At 37.7% G+C, this 12251-nt stretch overlaps 1 protein-coding gene across 2 annotated transcripts in view; it reads left to right on the forward strand.

The window, feature by feature from the left end:
• ephb1 (EPH receptor B1) overlaps nucleotides 1-12251 on the forward strand; it is a 209911-nt gene that overhangs the window by 64399 nt on the left and 133261 nt on the right. The gene's annotated exons all lie outside the window — the stretch shown is intronic.

The following is a 12251-nucleotide window of genomic DNA, read 5'->3' on the forward strand; positions in this document are numbered from 1 at the left end:
TAGTAGTAAGCGTCAACATAACGATGGCTTGGTTAGTTTACCGTGAATATAATGGTCTGTGATGCTCCGTGAATGAGAATTCTGACCCGCTCTAGTAGAAGAACTCCCATTTCTCTGATCCTTAAAACTCTTCACTGGTTGCCAGTTTCTTTTAGGATAAATTTTAAGATTCTGGTTCTTACTTTCAGATCTATTCATGGTCAGGCTCCTCCTTACATCAGTGATCTGATCCAGCCTTACACCCCAGCTCGGACTCTGTGGTCTGTGGATCAGAATCTACTGATGGTTCCTGAACACGCTTCTTAATACTTTTTATTTCTGCTTTTCCCTGATTGTACTTACTAACTTATGACTCAACTTCACGGCCAGTGTTGCTTTTAACAAGGAAAAAATCAAGACAAAGGAACGACACATAATTGCTGTTATCTACTGAATATATATCGAAGGTTATCAATAATTATTAAGCTTATAACAGCGTCTCAATTGGTCTCAAATTGACCATGAAACATGCGTATAAACCAAGTGAGTTGGTTGAATCAGAGATGTGTTGTGGTGTCATTCCTATATCGGCAGAAATTTAGGAACTTTTTCTTTATGTTGGAGGGATTATTTGAAAGTTATCAACATCCACAGATCAGAAGGCAGACGGATAAACGGAGAGGAAGTCAGACAGGAGCCATAAGTAGCACCAAACATGGGTCGTATTATGGGTATTACTTTCTCTTTGTCCTGGCTCATAATGACTTAATGACATAATGGGTCCCTGTGAGCTCCAGACCACAGACCCCAAGTGAAAAAGGAGACAGGATGGGTATATCATCGATATAATGATCCTGTTATTATGCATTTATTGGTGGAAGCGGATAAAAAAAAGGAGGGGAGGGCCGGAGAGAAGCGTTCTGTGCTCAAGAAAGTTCAAGTTTGCACATGAAAGAAAGTCCTGAGTCATCAGAATAGCGACTTCTGAAGATCCCTGCGTCAGAAGTGCCATTGCCCCGTCAGACCTAAAGAGATTTTTAAAGCGGTGCTCCCTTTGCAGTGATTTAATAATTCAGTGAAAAGCTTCACTGGCCAACATTGATAGCATGAATTTTGCAGGCAGCGTAGAGGACATTCAGTGTCACTTCTGTGTATTTTCACAGGCCTTTTTTTCCTGTGTTTCTGGGGATTTTAACACACAATAAAGCAGACTTTTAATGCTCCGGTCGGATGAAGTTGCGGCCGACCGCTTTAGTGGTCTTTTCAGAAGGAGCCGGGGCTCAACTGTTAAACCGTTTATTGCTTCTGGCATCAGTGTCAGAGCATATTTCTTTTCTTAATACGTTAACACTTTCTTCTTTCCTTGGATATCAGACTTTAACTTCCACATTTAAAGCGACACCTTTTCAAGCTCACACGGGCTCAGGTTTTTCAAAAGACGGAGAGGCAAAAACACCTTACTTTTAACTTTGTTTATCCTTCCGTTCGGAAAAAGTTTCAATTTTTCTCCTTTCCAGGGCATAACTATATCATTTTAATTCATTAAAAAAAAAACATTTTTGCTTTCAAGACCGTTTCTATCCATCAACATAATATATTTTTTTGTTTTGTTTGGGGATTTTGTTTTGAAGAATAGGACTAAGAACAAGTTTTTCCTCAATATAACATTTAGGATATTTTCCTGTATGCAAATGATGCTAAAGTCCCCACTTCATATTGCCAAAAAAAAAAACGTTCTTCTCAAAATGTTTTTCTGCTAAAATAAGTCACAAATTGTATATTTGAGAAACAAAGTTGTGAGTCTGACAGTTTACTTTGTGATCCTTGATTTGAATTGTATTCATTGCTTAAATATGGAATAATAGGTGTCTAAACAAATAACCTTAACTTACTTACTATAAACTGTTAATATCTAGTAGTTAGCGAGTGTGATTTATATTTTCTTCTACTTTTGAATGTTCAACAACACAGTATTTGTTTATAGATGGACATCTCTCTACTTGTTCTCTTCTTTTATTTTGGGTTCTGTGACAATAGCTGAATGATTTTCAGTGTGACTTGGACATGGTTCTTAGGATGGAAAAAAACAAAAAGTACAGGCAGCACAAAAAAGGCCACAGTTCCAGTAGCAATCAGTACGTATTGATCGAACAACCGTACCAATAATCAGAGACACAATGGCCACACGAAGGACTGATGCCATGGATAATGTTCTTTTTTCCCCCCCAGACTAGCTGGGATAATCAGCGTGTACTTCAGTCTTCCAGAGGTTATCAGAGGAAATCAGGTCTGCTTGGACAGCAGTGACTGGTGTTGGTATATAAGTTTGTGTTCTAGAACTAACTTTTTTTTTAAAGTTTACTCACTGTACAGTACATGCAGCTGCAATGATAGTGTTTATTATATTATTTATAGCAAAGTCAAACACATACTCTCCTATAGTGCATATATTATCCACCATGTGATGTTTCTATTTCATGCATATTTATTAAAGGTTTAAAGATTTAATTGCTAATCTTTGACCTGCATGGCATAAGGGCTAAAAATGTCCCTTCGCCTCTAATGTAAACCACCGATATTTTATATAATAAATTTATACGTCAAATTTAACTTTTCCTTTTTCCTTACGTTGCTTCTGTTTTATTTATTTGGCCACTTAACTAAAGTCAGTTTTTTTTATATTTGTTTGGCCCACATGTAGATTTTGGGGGAAAAAGTAAAAAGGTGAGATTTTTAGTGTTTTTTTTCTTTTAGCTAAACCCCCTCAGTAGGTAAAGTGACCCATTTGGGAAATGAATTTGCTGACTTGGCTTAATTGGATAACTACTGTTTTAATCAGTTTGCATACTACAACAAGTTAACAACACGTTTTAAGAGTTTTGTTAATATATATTTCACACTGTAGTTCAAGGGCAGGCAGTAACACTTCCACAGGGGCCACATTAGATACTGTGACTGTAATAAGGGGCCGTCAAGCCAATAGAAAGAAACCAAAAAAAACAAAAAAAAAATAGCTAATGTTATGCCATGACCTTTTATAACTAATATAAATAGTTAAACATATGCATATAATATGATAATAGGCATGTTTTTTTTTTAACATTTCTTCAATTTACTCAATTAAAAAAAATACTCCCAAAAAGAGAAAATAAAGAAGAAAGGGGAAAAAAGGCCTTAAACAAACAAAAAAACACGTTAATGTTTTGTCACATGTCGAAATGAATAATAAAAATAAAAACAAAGCGAAATTGTTTGATATCAGAGGAATTTCCACATGATCATACTTTGACTTTGTGAGGGCCGTGTAATTACAGTCAAAGGGCTGCTTGGGCCCCCGAGCCACACTTTATTAAGGTGATTAAGAAAATATATATATATTTATTATGGGGTGTAAGAGATTGTTCCATTGACCAGCTTTGAGCAACAAATAAGAAGCTTAGTCTCACAATATTTCCTATTGATCACACTTTTCTCTTGTTTTTGTGCCTAAAAGCCCCTAAAATGTTCCACATTTGATAATGAGACAGTGATTATATAGAGTTATGTTCAGTAGTTCAAAACAAACTCCTCACTTCTCTAATGATTTCACGTTAAATATGTATATCTAGTCAGTGTTAATGGATTCTTCACACAATACTTTAATGGAACCGAGGCGTCACATGCATTCATACTTCAGCACATATTGAAATATTTCGACTGGGTCCTGACAACATCTCGCTAATGTCCGGGGTGTGTGTCGCGAGCTGACCTACACGGCTACAGTGAGTCCAACACAGCAGCGGCAGCAGCAGGAGTGTGATGATGAATGAGACCATACGGGTGCAAAAGGTGTTGCAGATGATTTATTAGCCACATCCAGGAACACTCGTGGATCTACCCAAAAAAAAAACAGAGGCGGACAAGTTGTCTCTGTGTTTCCAGAATCTTGGCAGCAAAGGGATATTAGGGGATGGTCCTGCTGAATCATGCGGGACAAAGAACTGTCGGGTCACCTCACCTTAGGAAGTTTGTGACTTGGAGTTCAGCTCTCATGCTAAAGGCACTGTTAGCCATCTTGGTTTACTTCTTAAAGACCCTTTGAAAATAAAGCAGTTTCAGTTCATTTCAACACAAATCAGTTTAGTTTAATCCGACTCACAAGGTGTTTTAGTTGGACCGGAAAAACACTGTTATTTTGTAATTAAAAATAAATATTTTTATGATCATGTTGATATCTTGAAGTGTCTTAGCTTAGCTCTAAAACTAGCTTCATCACTGATTTAATCCTGGACATTTCAAGTTTTTGATGGAAGGAGTCAATAGCAGATAAGAAAGTTAATGTAGGTTTGAAGAAAATCTTTCTAGTGAGGCGGAGCCAGAGATAAGAAATTTAAAAAATGCTAAATGCTAACGTTAGCCTCTAGAAACGGGAAACATGTTGGCCTGAATCTATAAATTGTAGACATTTTCTTGACTTACAAGCTTTTTTTTGTTGCTAGTATCAATCATAAATGGCAAACAATGTTGTTAGTGTTTTTTTAAACTACTTAATATTATTATTATTTGTTATTTTTGAAAAAAAACTACTTTTTTCTGTCTCTATTGGTTAAACAGTCAAACACAATAATATTTGAGTTTTAAACCTCTGATTTAATAAATAATTGGGAATAATGCTGACTCAGAAGTTTCTTTTCAGTTTCTACCTCATTTTTTATAATCCTGGCAAATGCACTAACTCAATAAATATCTCCACATCCACAAAATTGACAGAGTGTAGTCTGGTTTAGAGCCAAGAAAAAAAGCCCCTAAAAAAACAGGCCTTTTTTCAGTTGTGTTGGATGTAGTTTCCTGTCTGGTGGAGTTCAGAACTGGTCAGGGTTTTATCTGCACGGCTGGAAAAGAGAAGCATCCTGTAGGAATAACCGGGCTGAAGCATCTCCAGTTCTATTTCCATCCAGGCTGGTTGAGCCTGCGGCGCTTGGAGCCTGCAGTCTGTGTCGAGCAACGGTTTAGAATCTAACCTGTTGTAAAGGTTGCGCTGCTGTAGGGAGATCCCTCGCTCGCCCCTCACTGCTGGAATTTACCCTGCGACGCCGCTGAGCTGACCTCGCTGCCATGTGCTGGAGCCGTTTCATACCCACGTCCACTCGCTTTTATATTTCCTGACGCCGCCGGTGAAGCACTTGGAGATGAATCTGTATTTCTCAGTGTGGATGTTTGTGAAGGTTTGATTTAAACCAATAATGGCAGTTTGTTAAAGGCGATTGGAATTTCAGTTTTGATTTTAGAAAAGTAAAAAAAAACATTTTTCTGAGGTTACTATGGCTTTATTATTTGACTTAACCCTTGTTATCTCAGGGTCAAGGTTACCCGAAGGCCCAAAATGGAGGTGGTTCACCTTGACCCAGAGACAACACAAGGGATGAAACAAATACATTTATTTTCAGGCTTTTGGGTCACTTTGACCCTGAGATAACACAAGGGTTGATACTTAACGTGATGTTTTTCTATATCTTCATTTTTATTAGCTAGATTAATAAATATAACTTTATTAATATTATATATGAACTGTACTTTGAATATAAATTATAATTTAATTCCCCATTTTTTTTTTAAGGCCCGATTTTTATTTTTTTTAAGCTACTAGCCCTTTATTTAAATTAACTTTTAAATTATTAAAAAAAAAACTTTTGAATATCAAAAATACATTTTACGAAACATTTTCTTTCATAGTATTTAATATAATTGAATCCATTCAATACTTTCTTGTCAATATTTTATATTTTTTGCCTCTACTAAATATCATTGTAAAAAATACATTCCACCCTTTTTTTTTCTTCTCCTTTCTATCTTTTATAATGCATTGACCCTTTTATTCCTTCCAATTATATTTAGTTAATAAATACAAAACAATATTACAATAAATAGTATAAAAATGAAATTTTCAATTTCAATTTAATGAATATTTATACATCTAAAAACAATGAACTAAGCAGTTAAAAATGTTTAAATACTGTATTTTTGTTTATATATTAGTTTGTGCATATATTTAATCCGGATTTCATCAATTGAATTGATACCTAAGTACGAGCAGCTCTCCTCTGACTCATCGACTTCATGTATATTCCTGTATTTCCTGCTGATAAATCTCACGACTTCCCATAAATAATACTCACGTAGATTGCGATTATGATTGACTTAAAGGTTTTATTTCGAAGGATGACAGAAGCAGCATCATTAGTGTTGTAAAGACACAAACGTGAGACCTCAACACTCTCCAGGAATAACATGAAGAATAACATAATGAATGCAAACAAATATGTGCTGCAGGAAACATTGAGGCCAAACCCTGCTTCTGCTCCAGCGTCTTGATTTGATCCGATGATTTTCTTTCACTCCCCTCGGCGACCGTCTCACAGTAAAGCCTTCTTCCGCTCAGTCTTCCTCTCACGCACGCCTCGTATTAATAAAACATGGAGGCTCAGAAGGGGCAAAAGCCGCCGGACCCCGCCTGGCGGCGATGTGACGAGGCAGATAAGAATAAATATGACACATCTTCACACGTCAGCAGACATCTTGGACAGTCACTGATGACACATTAGCCTTCGATGCCATCTAAAAAAGAAGAAAATGTTTTATGTTATGTATATATATATTTTATAGCTAATAATCATTAAATATGACTATAGGCTTTTTTGTTTTGGGATTTTTGTAGGGCTAGGTAACGATCTAAAACCTTATACTGAACCTAAAACTGATACCTTTACTTACTAGTTCCTGAACAATACTATTTTAACAAGATAAACTCCAATAAAAACTATAACAAATAAAATAAAATGCTGTTAAAAATAGTAGAAATATTATGTTTTCTTACATGAATAAAATAAGGTAATACAAATAATATCCAGTACAAAGGATTAATTAAAAAACACTAAATATAATATTCACTGCCTTTGGCCTGTTATCAGTTTTTCTTAAGAAAAAAATGACCGAAATTGAGCACCTCAAGAAGAAGCATGTTTTCGATACTCTACCAGAGCATTTTGGTCCATACCACAAAAGGAATTTAAAAATCCATATCTTGACTTTTAGTCATTTTTGGGAGTATTTACCAAAAAGATTTTGGTAAAAAAATGTAAAAATATATTCAAGAAAGAATTACTTCAATCAGATTTAAGATATACACAATACCATCAAATGCTATTTTTTTGGGGCATATTTAGCTGGAATTTATGACTTGATTTTTATACTTTCTTCTCAAAACAGCCAGTGTATAAAAAGTGGCCCCTGAGGAAATGTAATCACCCACCACTGGTTTAAGTTTTAAGGTTTTTTTTTACATGAGTGGCATGAAAAAAAACTGAATACTATGTACAGGCAATCAATATTTACTTAAAATTGTGTCTAAACTAAAGGTTTAAAATCTGAATTCATGTGGGAGGGGTTTCTGCAACTCTGGGTCAAGTGGGAGGTCGAAGGGAGGCAACAGGATCAAGGCATCTGGGGAAGGATGGGAGGGGGATTAGCAGAACCCAGAGGACTGGTGGGGAATTAAGGGATCAATAGTGGTGTAGCCATGAAACACTGGGCGACCGAGGTTAACTGAGGGCAGCATTGGTGGTTGGATGGAGGTCGAGGCTAATGGAGGAGTCAAACTTCAATGAAATGTAAAATAAATGGAATTAAAAGTTATATTTTATTTTCGAATGTCGCCATAGAAAATCCCATTTAAGAAACGTTTGGAAATTGATAAATGAATGGAAATAAAAACTTATAATTTAGAGAGAAAAACATTTTTCACTGATACATTCATTTTATTGAAATAAATACGCTGTGTTGAAAAGAACATTTCTAAAGGATCCAAACGTCCTTCAGCCTTTTACCATTTTAAGAAATGCATCCGACATTCAAACCAAATAAACCGGCGCTAATTCGGGTGGTACCTGCTGTGACGGGGGTCGGGAAAAAGCTCTTTAGGGCGTGGAGTTGACAGGTGTCAGCGCACACTCAGCAACACTTAAAACAGCGGCGATAGATCCGTAACTGCGTCTCACCATCTGCCGACCGAGTTCAATACGCCTCAATTATTCATACGCCGACAGACCGGCGGACGGGCTTCACGTACAGAAACACATGTAGGACAGGTGATGAGAGCGAAGGGATGGATGGACCGTTGGGCTGATGATTGTGATGGACAGCGGGAGAAAGATGATGTGTGGGAGGGAGAAGGAATAGATGCAGAGAGGTGAAGTCTGAGTCACTGAGGACACATCAGACACATGTTTGAAAGACTAGAGATATATCTTTATTAATGTGTGTTCATAGCCAGGGAGTCGAGTACCTTTTGGATTATTGATGGTTAAATCAGCAGAAGTTATTTAGCTTAGCTTCAATTTTATTTTTACAATGTCATATCTGAGGCTCCATAGATGTACCACAAATATTTACTAAATACAATAAGTAAATAAACCTATTAATGCTAAGTTGTACCAGGTGTACATAAACCATTTAATACTAGTTAAATAACGAAATCTCCCAAATTTTACACCTGTTTTAATCTTGGTTAATCCCCTGCAATCTGTCATCCAGCCCCTCGTGCAAAACTCAAGATTACTTCTCTAAATGTATAAATAAATGTTATAAATGGCAACTTCTGTTGAGAAGACGACCAAAAAACCCAATAAAATTGAATTCTAATTAGATTGGTTAGTTTGTTTTAACTGAATTAATTTGTATTTATATAAATGCTTGTGTAAGTCATGGGTCAAGGTGACCGAGAGGCCTAAAAAAAATGTATTTGAAGTATGCTTTGTGTTGTTGCTGGGTTCGAGGTGAAACACATTTGTTTTCGGGCCGTTGGGTCACCTTGACCCTGAGATAACACATGCAGGGTAATTGGTGGCTTCTTAGGTTTACTATTGAACAGCTGAGACCACTTTAATTTATTCTTAAACATGATTTTTCTTTGGAAGTTATTTCAGTTTTTTCAAACTGGTTTAAAAAATACATATAATGTATATAATGATTTTTCTTTGTGTACTTTTACTACTGTGTGAGACGTATATTGATTTTGCCCTTATATTTTTTGCAAGGAAAAAAAAAAATGTAAAATAACTTTTAAAAATCATTTTTTTTAATTATCCTCCTTTTGTGTATTTTTCTTGGTCGTATTTTAAAGAGACCAAAGACCATATGTTGGACTTGAACAAAAGACGGTGAATTCCGTCAGATATGTACGCATAATGTGTGATTCCGAGGTGAGCGAGGGAGTGGCTTTTCAGCTCAGTCTTTTGTGTGTGTAGGAGTGATTGTGTGTGTCGAACAAATCCTGCAGTACCTGCTATTTCAGCAGTTGTAGAGCGAGCTGGCAGACAGAGCAGTAAATCCCCCCATTCTTCACCTCTTTGCCTTTTACCGACACTGTTTCCATGTCTGTTCTCTTCCTGCCTTTCTCTAGCTTTACCCTACCTTAACCTGCCCCGCCATAAACCCCCCACTCTGTGGTTCTTTTTTTTCTGTCAAATTCAGACCTGGCAGGTGTTTTGCTTTGTAGGATTAATGGGTGGTCACACACACATACACACACACACACCTCGTGCAACTGTTCCAGTGCCTCCTGTGGATGCTCTCTCTGTGGTTCAGAACCAATCCATGAGGTCACTGAAGACCAGGAAGCCTGCTGGGAGCAACGTCACCCCTCAATCCTCTTTCGCGTCTCCTTTAATCTCATTTTCCAACAGTCTCTCCTCCCTTCATAATTTCCTCCTCCCTCTTTCGACATTTAGATTCAACTCCCTTTGTCCAGTCCTCAGTCTGCCTTGCTCACCAGCTTCCATGAAAGCTGCTGGTGTCGTCACACACTCCTTTTACTTTGAAAAAAATTGTCCAGAAAGTCAGAAACGCCACAATGTAGAGACTGTTGGGGGGGGGGGGGGGGGGAGAGAGGTAGAGGAGGAGAAAGAGATGAGCATGGGTAACGTGACTCAGCGGGCAGGAGTCGACCCGGAATGGTGGCTGAAATTAGGGAATGTGTCTGAAGCATATCGGAACTGTAGCGGTCTTGTAAAATAAAACATTTAAAAAAAAGATGGTCGCATGGTCGTTGTGCCATAATCACATACTTTTACGAGATAAATATTCGACCTTCGTCTTTCTAAGGCCGTCCCACCGACGCACGATTATGTCCCAAAAATAATACTGACCAGCTCGCTCTGTTACAATTGACCAAATTGGTCCCAAAATAATACTTGTAGAAGTTTAGTCAGACGAAGAACCCGTTCATACTAAGCCTATCGTAACCGGTTGAAAAGTCCCTGAACGCTGAAACCCTCACCAAACCTACTCCTGAGGTGGTTTTGTCAACTGGTTAAAACCCTTAACAAAATGATTGATTTTCTTTCATACTAGGCTTATTTCAACCGGTTAAGCACCTCTAGTCTATTTAACTGGTTACGATAGGCTTAGTATGAACGAGGTCTAAGTGTATGTGGGTTTGAGGAAGCATTTCATATGCTCCGCTTTGGAACTTGCATCAGGTGACCAAAGTGAAATTATTATTGTAACCCAAAATATATTAAATAGCTGCTCATAGACCAAAAATATTCAAACCCAAAGCCACTCATTAACTGAGGGGCCACTAGACTAGTTACAGGGACAAGAGTTGAGACACTAATGTAATATCATCAGTATGTGTGAATGGCTGTCAAAGCGCTTTGTGACCCTGGTCTAGATAGGCGCTATATAAATAGCGATTATTATTATTAATATTTGTTTCCTTTTCCTTAGTATCATTTTTTATGCTCTATTTCATTTGATTTATGTTGTTTATACTTTCGCTTTGTCATCCCTTGCACTTTGTTCTTTTGTTCTTGTTTTGAAGAAGCTTTGAGTTAGTTGGTTGGTTAGCAAGCAGCAGAGTTTTGGTGATAAAGTGATTTACTTTTTATGTAATTAATAGACATTCAAATGAAATTTGATAAAATTCTGTCCGTCCCTTCATCCATCCGTCTTCTTACCTGCCCATCAATTATCCATCCAGCCATCCTTTCAGCCACTCATCCATCCATCTGTCTACCCGTCCTCATATTTCTGTCCATCCATTTTTCCATCCAACCATTCATCCTTCAGTCCATATATCCATCAATTCCTCTGTCTGTTCTCTCCGTCCGGCCAACCAGCCAGTCCAGCTATCCGCTTATCTGTTCAGTCATCCATCTATCTGTCTGTCTACGCATCCATCCATCATTCATCCGTCCATCCAACAAGCCATTTGTTTTCTCTATCAATTCTTCTTCGTCTACAACATCCATCCATCCATCCTTCCATTTATCTGTCCATCTTTTCACCTGTCCACTCATGTATCTATTCATCTTAGCATCATTTCATCCAGCCATTGGTCCATCCAGTCTGTCCATCCCCTCATCCATCAATCTATCTATTCATCCTAAAAAACATCTAATCATTTATCCATCCATCTGTCCATCCCTCCATCAAGTTTATTCAAATAGGGAACAGAAAGAAGCCATAAAACACTGAATACATATCATCTTCAGTCAATGTTACACATACAAATAACTGGTGCACAGCTTGTGTTAACCTAAACACAAACATCCGTAAGAATCACACATTTTTCACATGTTTTTTACTGCAGAGACCTGAGTGGTAAAGCACTGGGGGACAGTGTTCCATTTGAACTCCGTGATTACAGATCCGCTCAGGAATGACGGGGCCTGGAAGTCACTCAGACACCATCATTTCCTCTCCATCCATCACCCTCAGCCGGGCAGAACTCGGCGGCAGATGCCCTGCAAAACAATCATTACCATGGAAGTTGCTTAAAGAGCCGCCAATATTCCAGCACACAGCCGATCAAAAATGATAATAGCAATCATGCCACTGCATATTTTAGCGGCGGTAGCCAGTGTTGGAAGACAATTTGTGATTATCCCGAACATGTGTTCGAAAGATTGAGAAGGAGTGTAAACAGCACGTGGAACACATGTTCCTCCTAAAGGCCATCCTTCACTCCTGTCGGACCACAGGTTGAAGGTCAAACACTTGCAAAACTAATGTAAATCACAAGCTCAGCTTTAGACTTGAGATGGCTTTTTTATTAAACATTAATGTACATTTACCTGAACGTCCCCCCCTTATACAACATGAGGTGTATCTCTCACTGAACCCTGACTTCACCCCTCTAAAGTATCCGCCTTTGCTTTTTTCAATTCTCTTGTATTGAACAGCAGCCGCTGTGAAAGCTGAATTATTCCGGCCTAATTAAAAAAGGAAAGAAA

This window comes from Callionymus lyra, chromosome 16 (genome assembly GCF_982586985.1).
Source record: "Callionymus lyra chromosome 16, fCalLyr1.hap1.1, whole genome shotgun sequence".
Lineage (NCBI taxonomy): Eukaryota > Metazoa > Chordata > Actinopteri > Syngnathiformes > Callionymidae > Callionymus > Callionymus lyra.